The sequence below is a fragment of the Cherax quadricarinatus genome, chromosome 58 (assembly GCF_038502225.1).
Source record: "Cherax quadricarinatus isolate ZL_2023a chromosome 58, ASM3850222v1, whole genome shotgun sequence".
Lineage (NCBI taxonomy): Eukaryota > Metazoa > Arthropoda > Malacostraca > Decapoda > Parastacidae > Cherax > Cherax quadricarinatus.
Genome location: NC_091349.1, coordinates 2138867 through 2157246, shown reverse-complemented (window position 1 = coordinate 2157246; position 18380 = coordinate 2138867).

Sequence of the window (18380 nt, the reverse complement as noted above, 5' to 3'; positions counted from 1 at the left end):
CTTAAAACTATGTATGGTTCCTGCCTCCACTACGTCACTTTCTAGGCTATTCCACGGCCTGACTACTCTATGGTTGAAGAAATACTTCCTAACATCCCTTTGATTCATCTGAGTCTTCAACTTCCAATTGTGACCTCTTGTGTCTTTGTCCCTTCTCTGGAACATCCCGTCTTTGTCCACCTTGTCTATTCCACGCAGTATTTTATATGTCGTTATCATGTCTCCCCTGACCCTCCTGTCCTCCAGTGTCGTCAGGCCGATTTCCCTCAACCTTTCTTCGTAGGACAATCCCCGTAGCTCTGGAACTAGTCTTGTTGCAAACCTTTGCACTTTCTCTAATTTCTTGACGTGCTTGACTAGGTGTGGATTCCAAACTGGTGCTGCATACTCCAGTATGGGCCTGACGTAAATGGTATACGGAGTCTTGAACGAATCCTTACTGAGGTATCGGAACGCTATACGTAGGTTTGCCAGGCGCCCGTATGCTGCAGCAGTTATCTGATTGATGTGCGCCTCAGGAGATATACTCGGTGTTATACTCACCCCCAGATCTTTTTCCATGAGTGAGGTTTGCAGTCTTTGGCCATCTAAACTATATTGTGTCTGTGGTCTTCTTTGCCCTTCCCCAATCTTCATGACTTTGCATTTGGCAGGGTTAAACTCAAGGAGCCAGTTGCTGGACCACGCTTCCAGCCTGTCCAGGTCTCTTTGTAGTCCTGCCTGATCCTCATCCGATTTGATTCTTCTCATTAACTTCACATCATCTGCAAACAAGGACACTTCTGAGTCTATCCCTTCCATTATGTCATTCACATATACCAAGAACAACACAGGTCCTATGACTGACCCCTGTGGAACACTGCTTGCCACAAGCTCCCACTCTGACGCCTCGTCACATACCATGACTCGTTGTTGCCTCCCTGTCAGGTATTCTCTGATCCATTGCAGTGCCTTTCCTGTTTTGTGTGCCTGATCCTCTAGCTTTTGCAGTAACCTCTTGTGAGGAACTGTGTCGAAGGCCTTCTTGCAGTCCAAAAAAATGCAGTCGATCCACCCCTCTCTCTCTTGTCTTACTTCTGTCACCTTGTCATAAAACTCTAGTAGGTTTGTGACACAGGATTTTCCTTCCCTGAAACCGTGCTGGTTGTCAATTATACACTTGTTTCTTTCCAGGTGCTCCACCACTCTCCTCCTGATGATCTTCTCCATGACCTTGCATACTATACACGTTAGTGATACAGGTCTGTAGTTTAGTGCCTCATGTCTGTCTCCCTTTTTAAAAATTGGGACTACATTTGCCATCTTCCATACCTCAGGGAGTTGCCCAGTTTGAAATGATGTGTTGAAGATCTTTGTTAATGGCACACACAATATCTCTGCTCCCTCTTTAAGGACCCACAGAGAGATGTTGTCTGGTCCCACCGCCTTTGAGGTGTCAAGTTCGCATAGCAGCTTCTTCACTTCCTCCTTGGTTATATGTACCTCATCCAGCACTTGCTGGTGTACCCCCCCTGTTCTGATTTCCTGGAGTCCTACTGGTTTCCACTGTAAATACTTCTTTAAATCTCGTGTTGAGCTCCTCACATACCTCTCAGTCGTTTCTTGTGAATTCCCCATCACCCTTCCTCAGTCTGATTACCTAGTCCTTGACTGTTGTTTTTCTCCTGATGTGGCTGTACAACAGCTTTGGGTCAGTCTTGACTTTCGATGCTGTGTCATTTTCATATTGTCACTGAGCCTTCCTTCATATCTGTGCATATTCGTTTCTGGCTCTTCAGCTAATCTCTTTATTTTCCTGAGTTCTCTGTCTTCTGTACCTTTTCCATTCTCTAGTACACCTAGTTTTTGCCTCCCTACACCTTTGGGTGAACCAAGGACTCGTTCTGTTCTTCTCATTATTTCTGTTTCCCTTGGGAACAAACCTCTCCTCTGCCTCCTTCCATTTTGTTGCCACATAGTTCATCATTTCTTGTACTAGTTTTCCTGTCAGTTCTCTCTCCCACTGAATGTTTTGAAGGAAGTTCCTCATGACTGAGTAGTTCCCCCTTTTGTAGTTTGGTTTTTCCCACCCTATTCCTGCTACTCTCTCCACTTGGAGCTCAACTATGTAGTCGAAGCACAGAACCACATGATCACTAGCTCCCAGGGGCCTTTCATACAAGATATCCTCGATGTCCGAACTACTCAAGGTGAATACAAGGTCCAGTCTTGCTGGTTCATCTTCTTGTCTCTCTCTGGTAGTGTCTCTAACATGTTGATGCATGAGGTTTTCCAGTACCACATCCATCATCTTGGCTCTCCATGTTTTGGGACCGCCATGGGGCTCCAGGTTTTCCCAGTCAATCTCCTTGTGCATAATTGAAATCACCCATAACTAGTAACTTTGCTCCCTCCATGTGTGCTCTCCTAGCCACCTCGGCTAGTGTGTTGACCATTGCTCTGTTGTGTGTGTGTGTGTGTGTGTGTGTGTGTGTGTGTGTGTGTGTGTGTGTGTGTGTGTGTGTGTGTGTGTGTGTGTGTGTGTGTGTGTGTGTGTGTGTATGTGTGTGTGTGTGTCTGTCTGTCTGTCTGTCTGTCTGTCTGTCTGTGTCTGTACTGTACTGTGCTGTGCTGTATTTCCTGGAATGTAGGCAAAAGAGATACATGATAATATACACTTGGAAAATCCTAGAGGGATTAGTACCGAACTTGCCCCCAAAAATCACTCTCTATAAAAGCAAAAGACTCGGCAGGAAATGCAACATTCCCCAATGAAAAACAGGTACCACACATACACTGAGAGACAACACAATAAATGTCAAGGGCCCAAGACTATTCAACTGTCTCCCAGCATACATAAGGGGGATTACCAATAGACCCCTGACTGTCTTCAAGAAGGCACTGGACAGGCACCTAAAGTCACTACCTGACCAGCTGGGCTGTGGTTCATAATTCAAATTCAAATTCAAAGTTTATTCTCTATAAGGATTACAATGCTGAGTTTACAGAATTTGGTTATTGTGTGGTTTACATGTAGTAAAATAATTACAGAGTGTACCACTAGAACAGCTAGCATGGCTAGGCATTTCGGGCAGACTTAAATTAAATCTTAAGTTTAAAATATTACAAAATTATGAGGTAAGTTGGTATTATGGCTAAGTGACTAAATACTAGTTTGTGAGTTTAGCAATGTGAATGCTTTTGTTTTGGCACTATACATAGTTTCAGTATTTGAGTATCACAGGCCAACTTATGACTAGTTAAGATTCATTATTTTGAGATTGAGATTGATATTTCTGTTTATGGTCAAATGGGTGAGTGAGTGTAAGTGTGAACCACCAGGTGGTATTCGTGTAATTAGTTGACAGGGTGTATCAGGGAGATAAGATGTTTTCTGATGGTAGTTTTGAAGGTGATGAATGTGTCTGCAGTTTTAGAATTTTCAGGTAGGGTGTTCCAGATTTTAGGGCCTTTGACATACATACGTCAGTTTGTGTGTAGCCAGCAGTAACAGCCTGGTTGATCAGACCCTGATCAACCATGAGGCCTGGTCTCAGACTGGGCCATGGGGCTGTTGATCCCCACAACCCTCTCCAGGTATACTGTAGTGTCTGTGTCTGTATCTTTATCTATCTGTCCCTTGTTCTTTGTAATGGATGTGTTCCAGGCCCTTGGTACATAAAGTGAAATAGCATAAATTGAACCTAGTTTAACCTCAACTTATGAATTTGGTAAAAGAAAAAACTGGGAATGGTTGGGAGAGAATATGACATATATAACCTGGACTAATAGGCCTACTGCAGCACTCCTGTGTTCTTATTTAGGGTAGCAATGGTTTAGCAATAATTATTTATGAGCGGGAATGGTTGAGAAGTGTAGGACTTACCTAGTGCTGACTATTAGACCTGCTGAGCTTGGCTGATTGCTTCTGAGACAGTTTATATTCCACACAGTGAATTACTGGTAGAAATTGGGTCATCACATATAAGTAAATTCACATAAGATGAACCTATATAGAGTGAGAGGGAAAAAACAACTGTGTTGAAGAACATGACACATGTGCAACACTTGGGTATCTTTATTTTGGTGAAGATGTTACACTCTCAGTCCAATCAGAGAATAAATAATGATGACAATGCTACAAGTGGAGAAGTAATTTTGTGGTTTTTAGTGCTTTAGCTTTGATCAAGACTGAGGGACTGAAAACCTCAAAATTAGATAGATAAGCTGATAGATATTGAGTTACTGCTGAAATGACTGAGAAGACACTGGCATATGGCAGGTGTGATACTCTGCTGTATAAGGGTGTGTATTTTTTTTAAGTTTGGATGACATTATTCACAAAACATTCCATTATATTTTGAAAAATAATACATTCCATGAGAACTAGTGACATGCCTTTCAGTTTGTTTCAATCATGTATTTATTTTAGTTTCAATCGGTTTAATTGCCAGCATAAATGTAGTAATTTTTCAAGAGGCAATTGGACTAGTTCTTGCAATAAATATCTTGCCAGCCAGGTTATGATTGCTCTGTAGCCTACTGGTTGATGGCAGTGATTGCCTGGTTGATCAAGCAGTCAACACAGGAATCTGATGTTTGATTGATAGTAGGATCCTTGAAACATGCCACAGGTACTATGTACTGTGACGTATGCAACATTTGGGTATCTTTATTACCCAGGTGTTGCATATGTCTCTTATTTGTCAGTCTGTCAGTATTGGATACATCAACAATATGGTATAAGTACTAAGTGCCACTCTAAAGGGTCATTACCAATCACAGCACCTTATATTGTTTAAAATTATGATCAAGTTATTTCAATAAGTTTTTTGCAAAATACGTACTTATAAAACTTGAAAAATTAGAGTCACAATACTGTGGCTGGAACAATTCACAACTAATCCATAATTTGAAGATAAAATTTACAGGACATTTTGGTCCCTTCTGGACCAAAACATTGTACAAGCTTTATTTCCAAGTTCTGGGTCACTTGTGATTTAGTTGTCAGTGGTATGGTGGTACTGACACGCTGCAGAAGAGGACCCCTGTGTACGCCCCAGAATATTTATGAAAGGAAATGTTTCACAACAAATGTCTCCATCATTAGAACTGGTAAAACCATGAGTGGTGAAACATTTGCATTAATAAATATCCTGAACTAATTACAAGTGTCTTTTTCCACACTTGTGATTTATTAAACTTCAGGAAGAGGCAACTTATTTTCAACAATGCTGAATATTTTAATTATATCATTGTTTGCAGTCCAATATTTTTAATATTACATACAAATTCTTCATTGATTATTTTGTACGTGTCAACTTGTGCTAGCTTTATATTTAGTAACTCATACGTCACTGAAAGCAAGTTTCTAAAATCAATAATATTATGTTAGAGGTCTTTAGTGTAAAGCAGCATCATATCCAGACAATGCATTTCCTAATAATTGAAATACTTAAAAAGCTGCCATTTATACAAACTAAAATTTTAATATTTTTTTAAAGAACTTTGATTGTTCAAAAAATATCACAAAATTTATTTTTCAACATTGTGTTTTCAATGGTATGTTTTGTTAACTATATTTGTTTTATATTCTGTGATTCACTTTGAAAGACTGAGGATTAATTCTCTAGAAAATTGTGCTATGAATGTGGAGTCAGGTATGCAGCTGGTATTTTGATTTTTTATATGTAGCAGTTTATGCACTTTTGAGTTGCCTGCTAAATTAATCTCACATAATAGAACCATTAATATATTCTAGTTAATTTGTAGTTTGTGTAATCTTTTATTGTCTTTTGTTATATTACACTTGCAGTGACTTGTCAAGCCTCGTCTTCTCAGTAACATTGTATCATCTATCACAGTAATACACTAGTATGACAGGAAAGTTAAAAACTGACTAAATGAAAGCTGATACTCTGTCTTAATTCAGTATGACTTAAGGAAAACATGAGTGTGTGTGTGTGTGTGTGTGTGTGTGTGTGTAATTATACCTATGTGTAATTCTCTTGACTATAGTAGTACTTTCAATTATCTTATCATACAATATTAATAATTATATATTCTTTTTCTGTCTCATAAACACGCTAAGATAACAGGGATATCTTGCTACTCCTACTTACACTTTGGTCACACTTCACAGACACGCACATGCATATATATATATACATACATCTAGGTTTTTCTCCTTTTTCTAAATAGCTCTTGTTCTTTTTTATTTCTTCTATTGTCCATGGGGAAGTGGAAAAGAATCTTTCCTCCGTAAGCCATGCGTGTCGTATGAGGCGACTAAAATGCCGGGAGCAATGGGCTAGTAACCCCTTCTCCTGTATACAATTACTAAAAAAGAGAAGAAGAAAAACTTTATAAAACTGGGTTGCTTAAATGTGCGTGGATGTAGTGCGGATGACAAGAAACAGATGATTGCTGATGTTATGAATGAAAAGAAGTTGGATGTCCTGGCCCTAAGCGAAACAAAGCTGAAGGGGGTAGGAGAGTTTCAGTGGGGGGAAATAAATGGGATTAAATCTGGAGTATCTGAGAGAGTTAGAGCAAAGGAAGGGGTAGCAGTAATGTTAAATGATCAGTTATGGAAGGAGAAAAGAGAATATGAATGTGTAAATTCAAGAATTATGTGGATTAAAGTAAAGGTTGGATGCGAGAAGTGGGTCATAATAAGCGTGTATGCACCTGGAGAAGAGAGGAATGCAGAGGAGAGAGAGAGATTTTGGGAGATGTTAAGTGAATGTATAGGAGCCGTTGAACCAAGTGAGAGAGTAATTGTGGTAGGGGACTTGAATGCTAAAGTAGGAGAAACTTTTAGAGAGGGTGTGGTAGGTAAGTTTGGGGTGCCAGGTGTAAATGATAATGGGAGCCCTTTGATTGAACTTTGTATAGAAAGGGGTTTAGTTATAGGTAATACATATTTTAAGAAAAAGAGGATAAATAAGTATACACGATATGATGTAGGGCGAAATGACAGTAGTTTGTTGGATTATGTATTGGTAGATAAAAGACTGTTGAGTAGACTTCAGGATGTACATGTTTATAGAGGGGCCACAGATATATCAGATCACTTTCTAGTTGTAGCTACACTGAGAGTAAAAGGTAGATGGGATACAAGGAGAATAGAAGCATCAGGGAAGAGAGAGGTGAAGGTTTATAAACTAAAAGAGGAGGCAGTTAGGGTAAGATATAAACAGCTATTGGAGGATAGATGGGCTAATGAGAGCATAGGCAATGGGGTCGAAGAGGTATGGGGTAGGTTTAAAAATGTAGTGTTAGAGTGTTCAGCAGAAGTTTGTGGTTACAGGAAAGTGGGTGCAGGAGGGAAGAGGAGCGATTGGTGGAATGATGATGTAAAGAGAGTAGTAAGGGAGAAAAAGTTAGCATATGAGAAGTTTTTACAAAGTAGAAGTGATGCAAGGAGGGAAGAGTATATGGAGAAAAAGAGAGAAGTTAAGAGAGTGGTGAAGCAATGTAAAAAGAGAGCAAATGAGAGAGTGGGTGAGATGTTATCAACAAATTTTGTTGAAAATAAGAAAAAGTTTTGGAGTGAGATTAACAAGTTAAGAAAGCCTAGAGAACAAATGGATTTGTCAGTTAAAAATAGGAGAGGAGAGTTATTAAATGGAGAGTTAGAGGTATTGGGAAGATGGAAGGAATATTTTGAGGAATTGTTAAATGTTGATGAAGATAGGGAAGCTGTGATTTCGTGTATAGGGCAAGGAGGAATAACATCTTGTAGGAGTGAGGAAGAGCCAGTTGTGAGTGTGGGGGAAGTTCGTGAGGCAGTAGGTAAAATGAAAGGGGGTAAGGCAGCCGGGATTGATGGGATAAAGATAGAAATGTTAAAAGCAGGTGGGGATATAGTTTTGGAGTGGTTGGTGCAATTATTTAATAAATGTATGGAAGAAGGTAAGGTACCTAGGGATTGGCAGAGAGCATGCATAGTTCCTTTGTATAAAGGCAAAGGGGATAAAAGAGAGTGCAAAAATTATAGGGGGATAAGTCTGTTGAGTGTACCTGGTAAAGTGTATGGTAGAGTTATAATTGAAAGAATTAAGAGTAAGACGGAGAATAGGATAGCAGATGAACAAGGAGGCTTTAGGAAAGGTAGGGGGTGTGTGGACCAGGTGTTTACAGTGAAACATATAAGTGAACAGTATTTAGATAAGGCTAAAGAGGTCTTTGTGGCATTTATGGATTTGGAAAAGGCGTATGATAGGGTGGATAGGGGGGCAATGTGGCAGATGTTGCAAGTGTATGGTGTAGGAGGTAGGTTACTGAAAGCAGTGAAGAGTTTTTACGAGGATAGTGAGGCTCAAGTTAGAGTATGTAGGAAAGAGGGAAATTTTTTCCCAGTAAAAGTAGGCCTTAGACAAGGATGTGTGATGTCACCGTGGTTGTTTAATATATTTATAGATGGGGTTGTAAGAGAAGTAAATGCGAGGGTCTTGGCAAGAGGCGTGGAGTTAAAAGATAAAGAATCACACACAAAGTGGGAGTTGTCACAGCTGCTCTTTGCTGATGACACTGTGCTCTTGGGAGATTCTGAAGAGAAGTTGCAGAGATTGGTGGATGAATTTGGTAGGGTGTGCAAAAGAAGAAAATTAAAGGTGAATACAGGAAAGAGTAAGGTTATGAGGATAACAAAAAGATTAGGTGATGAAAGATTGAATATCAGATTGGAGGGAGAGAGTATGGAGGAGGTGAACGTATTCAGATATTTGGGAGTGGACGTGTCAGCAGATGGGTCTATGAAAGATGAGGTGAATCATAGAATTGATGAGGGAAAAAGAGTGAGTGGTGCACTTAGGAGTCTGTGGAGACAAAGAACTTTGTCCTTGGAGGCAAAGAGGGGAATGTATGAGAGTATAGTTTTACCAACGCTCTTATATGGGTGTGAAGCGTGGGTGATGAATGTTGCAGCGAGGAGAAGGCTGGAGGCAGTGGAGATGTCATGTCTGAGGGCAATGTGTGGTGTGAATATAATGCAGAGAATTCGTAGTTTGGAAGTTAGGAGGAGGTGCGGGATTACCAAAACTGTTGTCCAGAGGGCTGAGGAAGGGTTGTTGAGGTGGTTCGGACATGTAGAGAGAATGGAGCGAAACAGAATGACTTCAAGAGTGTATCAGTCTGTAGTGGAAGGAAGGCGGGGTAGGGGTCGGCCTAGGAAGGGTTGGAGGGAGGGGGTAAAGGAGGTTTTGTGTGCGAGGGGCTTGGACTTCCAGCAGGCATGCGTGAGCGTGTTTGATAGGAGTGAATGGAGACAAATGGTTTTTAATACTTGACGTGCTGTTGGAGTGTGAGCAAAGTAACATTTATGAAGGGATTCAGGGAAACCGGCAGGCCGGACTTGAGTCCTGGAGATGGGAAGTACAGTGCCTGCACTCTGAAGGAGGGGTGTTAATGTTGCAGTTTAAAAACTGTAGTGTAAAGCACCCTTCTGGCAAGACAGTGATGGAGTGAATGATGGTGAAAGTTTTTCTTTTTCGGGCCACCCTGCCTTGGTGGGAATCGGCCGGTGTGATAATAAAAAAAAAAAAATAATAATACTTTCTGTTTACACCAAATCTATATTTGCTAGATGTGTAGTGGGGAAGAATACACAACTGTATTGTGCATAGTTCTTGCAGAAATTTTATTAATGGCTAATCTTAGTGTAAATCTAAGAAAAAATCAAAATATATTAGTTGAATATGTATATGGTTAGGTAATGAGTTCAGAACAGAAAAATGGAAATAATTTTATATTGATTATTGTGGAAGGATATGAATACAATATTTTATAAAGTTTCCAATGGCTGTGAAAGCACTAGCACGTGAAGTCACACTTCACACTTCTTCCATCTTATATAGGCAACTCTTCATTGTCTAGAGACATGTGACCCTCATGTCTGCATCCCTCCATAATGTAGCACTATATGACCCTGACATTCAGTAATAATAATCTTTAGTGATAAACTACCAAAGGCTTAACCTTAAACTCAGTTGCTGTATCACCACTAAAATACAAGACATCTGTAGTCGCCTTAAAATTTGGAGCAGTCTTATTCTTGGCAGATATGGTAACCACTTGCAATACAGCTAAGTTTGGTTAACATTCGAACACTTTGTGATGTGTAGCTGCCACCACCTATGATTTGTTTCAGAACATTTAGATGAAGAGTCAACAGCTTTGGAATCAACCCTTTCAGGGTTGGTGCCATACTAGTACAGCTTGCACGCCAGGGTTGGTGCCATACTAGTACAGCTTGCACGCCAGGGTTGGTGCCGTACTAGTACGCATAAATTCTAATGCCTTCAAATCTAGCGAGAGAAAGCTGGTAGGCCTACATATGAAAGAATGGGTCTGTGTGGTCAGTGTCCGCAGTATAAAAAAATCCTGCAGCACACAGTGCATAACGAGAAAAAAAACTCCGACTGTGTTTTTGGTTTAAAACAGCGACTTTGCAGTGTATTTTCATATGTTATTTAAGATTATATTCTAGTTTTCCTGGTCTCATTTTATAGAATGGAAGACATATTACGGAAATTGAGATAATTTTTATTGGTTTTACAATGAAAAGTACCTTGAAATTGAGCTCGAAGTAGCAGAAATGTTCGATTTTTGCTGAAGTTCAAAAGTAAATAAATCAAGCCATGTGTCCAATACACGTCAACTGGTGAGTCTAATATTCTTTCACAAGTGTGCTGATATTACTTATATCATTTCTACCCCATTTCTACACTAATGCAGTATTCTGCATAACAGTAAATCTTCTATTTTTTGTGAGAATAAAAATTCAAAGTGGAAAGCAAAAGAAATGTAACAGAGGCCTGGGGATGTGACTAATGAACAGAGGAAATGTTATTTTAGTTATGTTAGTTTTATGTTATGTTAGTTTATGTTATGTTAGTTAGTTATTCTGGACTCTATTTGGAAATAAGTATCTTTTGAAATTTGTGTGAAATTGGCAAAATTGCCAATTTCAGACCACTTTATTGGATAGTTGAAATCGGTAAATGGGTGGTTTCTTGTACTCATTCGATAGAAAAAATGAAGTTCTAATGAAATAGTTATGATTTTTGTTGACTGGTACATTGGAATTGGCCGAAAATAGGGCTCAAAGTGGACGAAATCGTCAATACGTAAACATCGTCAAGACCTCTAACTTCACGAGAGCATAATTCCGTAAGTTTTCCATCAAATTTCATACTTTTGGTGTCATTATGATCGGGAAAAGATTCTCTATCATTTCATTAGGAAAAATAATTTTTTTTTTCGAAAAATTTCCGACCCTGAGAACAAGTTTAGAAGAGGGCCTGCCAACCCTGAAAGGGTTAACACTTGCAGCTACACTTACAAGAGATTAGATAGATTTTGCCACTGAAGTGGCTAGTTTATTGTGCACCCCATATCCATCCTGTGGATGGTAGCAGAAGGGCATATGGATACACAAAAGGCCTAGGACCTAGGCCCCAAAAGGGTTAACAGGTGTACATATGGGTTTATATTTACGTATCTACAGTTTACTTATCTGTTACAAGCAAATTTAGGAAATTTCCTTAGTATATGTGGTATCTTATTTTCATTAATAAGATATCTTGACATGTCACATAAGTTATTATACTGTCTGTCTCTGTATTCCTCAATAAGTGGACAATTAAGCACATAGTGTTCAAGACAGTGACCATATGCCTGATCACATAATTTACATTTAGTAGTTTGATCATCATCTGTGTGTCTCCCAAACTGCCAGAAGTACTTGTAACCAAGCCTAATTCTGGCCACTACAACATCAGTCAGTCTGTTCACATTACAACTTGCTCCATAAACATACTTATCTACATTCATGTTATCATAGTGAGTTATAGATCTACTCAGGCTTCTAACTGCATTCCTATAACAATCATTTTCATTATTTGCTTCCTAATATTATTCCTAATGCTAGACACAGATATACCAAAGTTATATTCTACATTCTCCTGGGTACTCTTCTTGGCTAACATATCAACTTTATCATGAAGGAGTAATCCAATGTGTGATGGGATCCATAGCAATTGTACATTAATTCCTTTGTCCCGGATTTTTGAGTATCTATACCTGGCTTCTCCAGTGAGCATGTTGTTGGAGTCATTATATGAGTCAAGAGCCTTCAATGATGACATAGAATCAGTAATGATGATAGAGTCAAGTTCAGTGTCATAAGTTAGCTTTAGCGCCATTAGGATTGCAAACAATTCAGTTGACAGTGTAGACGCCCAGTTGTTAATTCTTATGCCTAGTTCAACAAGTTTATTATCGTTCTTAACTAGGGAGGTGGCAACAAGAGCAGATGCAGCCCTGCCAGAAGACTCCTGTTTAGATCCATCAGTGTATATAACTTGTGATAACTTATTACTACCAGCTAGGCGAGAAGTTTCTTCTTGAGCAGTTGTTTTAACAAGTGATTTAAGGAAGGATTACTAGCAATGAGCTTCTTGGGAGGGACTTGCAGGTATGTGGTATTAAATGAACACATCTTCCATGGAGGGGTGAAATGCTCTTGTTGTGTACAGTGATACAGTTCATGCAGGTTATAAAACTTTATGTAATTGCACTTACAATAGTATGAAAACTCATTATTTCTGAACTCTCACTATGCTTAAATTAATCAGTAGCAATAGCTGTTTGATAAGCCAATGTTGCAGACCACACTTCATGACCCCTACATCTTCATGTAGTTAGTGACACTTCATGACCCCTACATCTTCATGTAGTTAGTGACACTTCATGACCCCTACATCTTCATGTAGTTAGTGACACTTCATGACCCCTACATCTTCATGTAGTTAGCCACACTTCATGACCCCTACATCTTCATGTAGTTACCCACACCTCATGACCCCTCATCATGACTCTCATATTCATGACTCCCAACATCATAATACTTTCATTATGACCCTCACATAATGACTCTCACATTATAACCCCAACATAGCTATCCTAACATCACAGTCCTCATGTCACAGCCCCATCATCACAACCCTCATGTCATGACCCCGAACATTATGGCCCTTATATCTCAACCACCACATGTTGTTGGTGATCGTACTTCATGACCTTCACATCACAACTGCCACATCCTGACATAGTTGGTCATATAGATAGATGGTTCAGAGAACCAGCAGGCTGATGAATTAAACACTTGTGCAACACTTAGCTATCTTTATTGTGGAAACATTTCACCAATCAGTCAGTGGCTTCCTCACTCCAATACAGAGAGAATAGTTGAAGATCAGAGGGAGTTTGAGGTAATCAGTCCCTCTGCCTGGAGTCAATGTGATCGGTCCATCAATCTTTTCAGTCGTATCAGATTGATGAACTGATCACAATGACTCCAGGCTGAGGAACTGATTACCTCAAACTCCTTTTGATCTTCAATCATTCTTTTCTATAATATTATACTGAGGAAGCCACTGGTTGGTGAAATGTTTCCACAATAAAGACATGTAAGTGCTGCACGAGTGTCTAATTCATCATAGCTGGTCATGCTTTATGACCTCACTGTAGGCAAAAATATTGCTTCATTATACAGAATATTTATTAACTGCAGTAGGCACTGTTAGCCTCCCACCCTCCTGTGTTCATGTCTTCCTGAGCTTGTAAAGTTTGCTTCTCAGTGAGTACACAGCACTATGTTTCAAATGCATTAACATATTTCTCAGTTGGACTAATATAAGTGCTAGCTTACTTATAAATGTTACATAGAAAAAACAAAATCATTGGAAAGGTAATTACCAGGTTAGAAAGACTTCCATCACACTATAGGCTTTAAATGATAAACACTGATACAATGTATAAATTAGCACTTCTCAAACAATTAGCTACAGCCCTCTCAAGTAAGTGCTTCCCTTCAGAGAAGATGCCTTGATACTGGTGAAGGGCTCTTGGTCCAAGGAAATGGAGGCTGCTCTTCCTTTAATTGGATCATACCTGATTACCTCTCATTCCCCTCAGATGCTATATAACCTTCACAAGCCTAGCTCTTCCTCATGAATATTATAACAATAATGACTGGTGGATTACCTAGTAAGTTGGCTAAGAAACTGCACTAATGTTGAGTAATACAAGTCGTTAAATGATTCATCAGAACAACAGTTGTTTAGCTAAATGTTATTTGAAGTGGTTCTTTGTCATTGTTTAATACATGTAGTGGTTTTCTGTCATGACAGTGGGTCATCATAAGATTTCTTTTTTTGTGTATTAATGATGATGCAAATTTTTTGTTTGAATATAACCTCTTATAGAGGAATTTTATCTTTTGTAACTAAGAGAAAAATGCAAATGTTTGCATTAGTACCAGTAATATTATGTTTTATATGAAGTGCTAAACCCATATGGGTCATGGATTGTGAGGAGTGTTGGGGGCACGGTTTTCTGTCTAGTAATCATGAGACAGACACTACTCTCCCAGCCAGGCTTTCCCCAGTAAATATCTACACAGTTGTAAGGATTGTACCACACTGCCATTTTACATAAGACTAGCCATTTACTTGATAGTGTGATTATGAATTATTTTCCTAAGATAGTCAATAGGTCACCCATTCCTTTGCCTGTTTATCTGTACTCTTTGACTGAAATCCTAAGAAGTGAAGTCAGTACTGTTGTTTAATATTTGCTGCAGAGGCAAGGTTTGGTTTGAAAATATGGGTCAAGTTATTTTGCACAATTAAAGGGTTATGTGTAACATTATCAATAATGTATTTTATTTTGCTGTTGCTACATATTTAGATATGATTGTATAATTTATTTAGCCAGACTGACATATAAAATAAACGATCAGTTTAAATAGGTGATCCTCTAAATTATGTAGGCATATACTTATATAATTGTTCAGTTATACATGTTAATTTATTGAGGTAAACTGGAATCGCCTGTATTCAGAAGTGTAATCATCTTGAATGCCGTTGTAAATAGTAATTCTGTAACTTATAATCTATTTACTTCCATGAACTCTTCCTAATGAAGAATTAGCGACCACAGAAGTGTGCATGTTAAGAGAAGTGTGCCTGTGACCACAAAAGTGTGTGACCATAGGTGTGTGTGTGTGTGTATGTGGTCATTTAAGTATATGTATGAACATATAAGTGTGAGTGTGACCATAGAAGCGTATGTGCAACCAAGGAAGTGTGCTTTGTGAGTCACTGATGGCTGAGTGACTTAGAGAGAGAGAGAGAGAGTGTGTGTGTGTGTGTGTGTGTGTGTGTACTCGCCAAGTTGTACTCACCAAATTGTGGTTGTAGGGGTCGAGACTCAGCTCCTGGCCCCGCCTCTTCACTGATTGCTACTGGGTCCTCTCCCTCTCTGCTTCCTGAGCTTTGTCATATCTCTTCTTAAAACTATGTATGGTTCCTGCCTCCACTACTTCACTTGCTAGGCTATTCCACTTCCTGACAACTTTATGACTGAAGAAATGCTTCCTAACGTCCCTGTGACTCGTCTGAGTCTTCAGCTTCCAATTGTGACCCCTTGTTTCTGTGTCCCCTCTCTGGAACATCCTGTCTCTGTCCACCTTGTCTATTCCCTGCAGTATCTTGTATGTCGTTATCATGTCTCCCCTGACCCTTCTGTCCTCCAGTGTCGTCAGTCCGATTTCCCTCAACCTTTCCTCGTACGACATTCCCCTGAGCTCTGGAACTAGCCTTGTTGCAAACCTTTGTACTTTCTCTAACTTCTTGACGTGCTTGACCAGGTGTGGGTTCCAGACTGGTGCTGCATACTCCAGTATGGGCCTAACATACACAGTGTACAGTGTCTTGAACGATTCCTTATTAAGGTATCAGAACGCTATTCTCATGTTTGCCAGGCGCCCGTATGCTGCAGCCGTTATTTGGTTGATGTGTGCCTCCGGTGACGTGCTCGGTGTTATGGTCACCCCAAGATCTTTCTCCCTGATTGAGGTCTGTAGTCTTTGTCCACCTAGCCTATACTCTGTCTGCGGTCTTCTTTGTCCCTCCCCAATCTTCATGACTTTGAAGGTTTGAATTCGAGAAGCCAGTTTCTGGACCACGTTTCCAGCCTGTCCGGGTCTCTTTGCAGTCCTGCCTCATCCTCATCCGATTTAATTCTTCTCATCAGCTTCACATCATCTGCGAATAGGGACACTTCAGAGTCTATTCCTTCCATCATGTCGTTCACATATATCAAAAATAGCACTGGTCCTAGAACTGACCCCTGTGGGACCCCGCTCGTCACAGGCGCCCACTGTGATACCTCTTCACGTACCATGACTTGTTGTTGCCTCCCTGTCAGGTATTCCCTGATCCATTGCAGTGCCCTCCCTGTTATATGCGCCTGATCCTCCGGCTTCTGCACTAATCTCTTGTGAGGAACTGTGTCAAAGGCCTTCCTGCAGTCTAGGAAAATGCAATCAACCCACCCCTCTCGTGTCTTACTTCTGTTACCTTGTCATAAAACTCCAGAAGGTTTGTGACACAGGATTTGCCTTCCATGAACCCATGCTGGTTTTCATTTATAATCTTGTTCCGTTCCAGGTGTTCCACCACTCTCCTCCTGATAATCTTCTCTATAACTTTGCATACTATACAAGTCAGAGACACAGGTCTGTAGTTCAGTGCTTCGTTTCTGTTTCCTTTCTTAAATATGGGGACTACATTTGCTGTCTTCCATTTATCAGGTAGTTGCCCAGTTTCAAGGGATGTGTTGAAGATTGTGGTTAGGGGCACGCACAGCATCTCTGCTCCTTCTCTAAGAACCCACGGGGAGATGTTGTCTGGTCCCATCGCCTTTGAGGTATCAAGGTCACTTAGCAGCTTCTGCACCTCCTCCTCGGTTGTTCGTATGTCATCCAACACTTGTTGGTATATTCCCTCTTGATGTTCCCTTCTGTGCTGTCTTCCCAGAGCCCTTCCTGTCTCTACTGTAAAAACTTCCTTAAATCTCCTGTTTAGCTCCTCACATACCTCCTGATCATTTATTGTGAGTTCTCCACCTTCTGTCCTCAGTCTGATCACCTGGTTTTTGACTGTTATCATCCTCCTGATGTGGCTATAAAACAGTTTCAGGTCAGTCTTGACTTTCGATGCTATGTTATTTTCAGACTGTCGTTGGGCCTCCGTCCTTACCTGTGCGTACCTGGCTCTGCGACTAATCTCCCTATTTTCATGTGTTCTCTGCCTTCTGTACTTTCTCCATTCTCTATTGCACTTTGTTTTTGCCTCCTTACACCGTCGGGTAAACCAGGGGCTCGTTCTGGTCTTCCCATTGTTTCTGTTGCCCTTGGGAATAAACCTTTCCACTGCCTCCTTGCATTTTGTTGTGTGTGTGTGTGTGTGTGTGTGTGTGTGTGTGTGTGTGTGTGTGTGTGTGTGTGTGTGCACGTGCACGTGCACGTGCACGTGTGTGTGTACATGTACTCATGGAGTGAGTTGTGTGACCATACAAGTGTGTGTGTGGCCACTGAAGTATGTGTAATGAGTCACTGAAGGATTTGTAACCACAGAAGTATGTGTAGCAAGTCAGTAAAGGCTTTACAAAAATTAGGAAATGTGCATTTAGAACATGGTGGATTGCTGTATGTATTTATTTTAGTGGAGTTGACAGCTACGAGTTTGAAATGTGATTCGCTATTAATAAATATATTCTGTACATGAACGCCTTTTTCATTTTAATTTAATGATACCATTTTTCCAGCAAATTATAATGCTGTTAATATTGGAGACCAGTGGTTACTGTTTAGGCTCAAGGTTAAGCAAATGGTACATTTGTAGGGAGTACCATAGACTGTTACACAAATTACAATTCAAAAAGAAAAGGTCTTTTTAACATGTGAAAAAAAGTATGTATGATAGATAATACAATCACTAAAATACATTAGGAACACTAATGATTTATTAACAGTATTGAATGACTTTATTTTCCCTCTTGCTCACATAATTACATGCAGTGTGTGTTTGTTACTTGTGTCAGCATCTCAGTCTGAGGAGAACTGTTGCCTTCCATAATATATAGTGTGCTGTATTGCTTTAGCTTACAGTGAGTCAGGAAGGGTTACTTTCCTTATTTTAGAATAAGGGTATAGACCTTAAGGAAACTCGGACTCCTGCTCAAAATTCTGGATCATGGATTTCTCTGGCTACTGCTGCTACTGTTGTTGATTAATAGTAATATGTTGTTGATGAATTTGCCTTAATAGTCTATTTAAAAAAAGGTAATAAGTTCATGGTATTTATCTTGTATTTATGTATATATATTAAAATGTGAATTAAACTTGGTATGAGCATCATTGAAATTTATTTCCTACACAGCACTTAATATTAATGAGAATTTATAACTGCCATAGTTTCCTACATGCTGCAATATTTGAAAATATTTCTCTTTCAACTGTATTATATAGGAGAGATCCTTGTCAAGAA